Here is a 3,052-nt window from a genome sequence, read left to right as displayed (position 1 = left end):
CTCCACCAGCCTACCAAGAAATTGAAATTGTCTCTATTGATTCTGATGAGCTTAATTTCTGCCCACCATCCCCAGAAATTAAAAGTGTTGCTATCGACTGTGATCCTGATTATGAATACTCATCTCAGTCCTCTCAAACAAGTACAGCACCAAGTGTAGATGAAAATGAGGAATGCTTCAATACTTCTGGTGCTAAAAGAATTTTGCTTGTTTATGAAGACAATCTTAGAGAATTATTCCAATTCTGTCCAAAATGTGGTTCTCCAGTGAACACAGAGGAGATTGAGGAAAGAGAAAATGAAGGGACCCAGTACTCTGTCAAAATAAATTGCTTGAATGGTTGTACCTTTACCTGGCAATCACAGCCTTCCATCCCGGGAGTGAAAGGTGAAGGAAATTTAGCACTATCTGCTTGTTTATTTTTCAGTGGAATTCAATTTGCCAAATTTCAGCAGTTTGCTTCTGCAATAAATTTAAAGTCTATTGGAGCTGATTGCTACTATACCTTGAGGGAAAAATATGTCTTCCCTGTCATTGACAGTTACTGGCAGACTGAACAAAACAGGGTATTTAACAGTCTAAAAGACAGGGGGGAGCCAGTGACACTAGCCGGCGATGGGCGCTGTGACTCTCCTGGTCGCAGTGCTAAGTATGGGACTTATACCATGTTAGATGTCAAAAGTAACAAGATTGTGGACTTCAAAGTTGTGTCAGTATGCGAGGTTAAAAACTCAAATGCCATGGAAAAGAAAGGTTTTATAGGAATACTCAACACCATTGAGGAGGCTGGGGTAGATGTGGCAGGGGTTTCAACTGATTCCCATCCCCAAATTAAGAAATACATGAGGGAGGAACAAAAAGATAAAAAACATCATATTGATCCATGGCATTTCTGCAAGAACGTCCAAAAAAAACTGAGGACATCCTCAAAAAAGAAGGGTTGTGAAAAGTTGGGCCAATGGGTTCCTTCAATTACAAATCACTTTTGGTGGAGTATAGAGACTTGCCAGGGTGATGCAGAAAACCTGAAGGAGAGATGGTTGTCAATAACAAACCATGTAGTAAATAGACATGACTTTCCAAGCAACAAAGTGTTCAAAAAATGTCAGCGTCAGCATGATGCTCTTGATGAAGGCATGTGACGAAAAAAGTGGCTCACTCCAGGTTCTCCACCACATAATGCACTGCTAAAAATTGTTCACGACACAAGGCTGCTGAAGACTCTTCCTCATCTCACTGACTGTGTACGTACCACAGCACTTGAAGCATACCATTCCCTTTACCTCAAACACCTTCCCAAATACACACACTATTCCCACAAGGTGATGGAGGAAGCAACCAAGCTTGTTGCTCTTGATCATAATAACAATGCCTCGAGGCAACAGGTAAGACTGTAGCATGTAGGCTTCACCTTTTTTCTATTTTTTTCACTTGAGTGTCCTTTTATTCAGGATAGTTTATCCAATTATGGTGTCCAAAATTGAACAGTACATGTCTGTGCTCATGTGGATAGTTAATCAGTTATTACTTTCCAAATGCAACAGCACATGTATGACTTCTGTGGAGCTGAAGAACATTTTGTTTTTTCTTGTTTTTTTTTGTTTTTTTTGTTTTTTTTGGGGGGGGGGGGTGGGGGCATGGCTCCACTTATTTTAACCCTGTGATGAAACAGAGCTTGAAGGTTTTTATGTAAATCATAAATAGTTGCTTATTCTTACTTTTCAATGCTACAACATTAGGACTTGAAGCTAAATTTCCTTTATCACTTAAATTAACCTTATTTTACAAGTCTGATAAATCAGCTAACAAAGAGTGATACAGGATTCTGTATTACGATTATTCTTGTAATGTTTCAGGCACAAATCCAAAGTGGTGAAAGGGAGGGGAAGCTCCGATTTAAACTTGCCTGGAGCAAGGTAAAAAAGAGATATGACGCTGATCCTGTGCTGGAGGCAAAAGACTACAGCTACCTCCAGGAAATGCTGTGTGGTGCCATTCAGCAAACTGAGTCAGCAAGCAAAGTTACATCACACAAAGAGGGTGGACAGCATCCAAGTGTCACAAGCAAACCAAGTGACACTAGACACATCATGGCACCTCTCCAAAGACCCCCCAGACAAGATGTAATCAAAGAGAGAATTAGCCTTTCTAGATTTAAAAGTAAAAAACATGACTTGTAATTGCACTATCAACTAACCAAGTAGACTGGCAGATGGGCTATGTAATGCAAAAAAGGACTGTCTAAGCTGTGGGTTATCATTAACACTGTCAGACTTTGTTTATTCCTTAGACAAGAAATGAAGTTAAATACTTTCCTATATTTTCTTACTGTTACCAGTAGGTCTCATTTTGCTTGAAAAACAAATATGATTTACAAGTTAAAATCTCATGCTGTTTTTAGTATTCTCACAAATGACTTTCAGTCCTTGATATTCTGACAAATTAAGAAAAGTGTAAAATGGATTTTTTATGGTAAACAATGTCTAAAACAGGCAGTAACAAAAAGTTTTGCAAAAATGTTATGGCACAGAATATAACAAAATGTTTGCTGTAACAACATTTTTAGATAATGCTGTCATGTTCTTGCAAATTTGCAATTAACCCATTGGCATCCCAACCAGCCGAAACTGGCCAGACAGTATTTTACTCTGTCTAACGCCAGAGTATTTTACTCTAACGGCAGACGATTTTACTCGTCAATGGGGAATGATCCCAGGGGTTCCCCATTGACGAGTAAAATACTCTGGCGTTAGACAAAGTAAAATACTCTGGCGTTAGACAAAGTAAAATACTAAGTCTGGCCAGTTTCGGCTGGTTTGGATGCAAATGGGTTAATTGCAAATTTGCAACAACGTGACAGCATTATCTAAAAATATTGTTACGCAAATATTTTGTTATATTCTGTGCCACAATATTTTTGCAAAACTTTTTGTTACTGGCTGTTTTAGACATAAAAAATCCATTTTACACTTTTCTTAATTTGTCAGAATGTCAAGGACTGAAAGTCATTTGTGAAAATACTATAAACAGCATGATATTTTAACTTGACTTT

Source organism: Montipora capricornis, chromosome 7 (assembly GCF_036669925.1).
Source record: "Montipora capricornis isolate CH-2021 chromosome 7, ASM3666992v2, whole genome shotgun sequence".
Classification (NCBI taxonomy): domain Eukaryota; kingdom Metazoa; phylum Cnidaria; class Anthozoa; order Scleractinia; family Acroporidae; genus Montipora; species Montipora capricornis.
The sequence above is the reverse complement of the archived record's forward strand: the minus strand, read 5'-3'. Positions refer to the sequence as shown.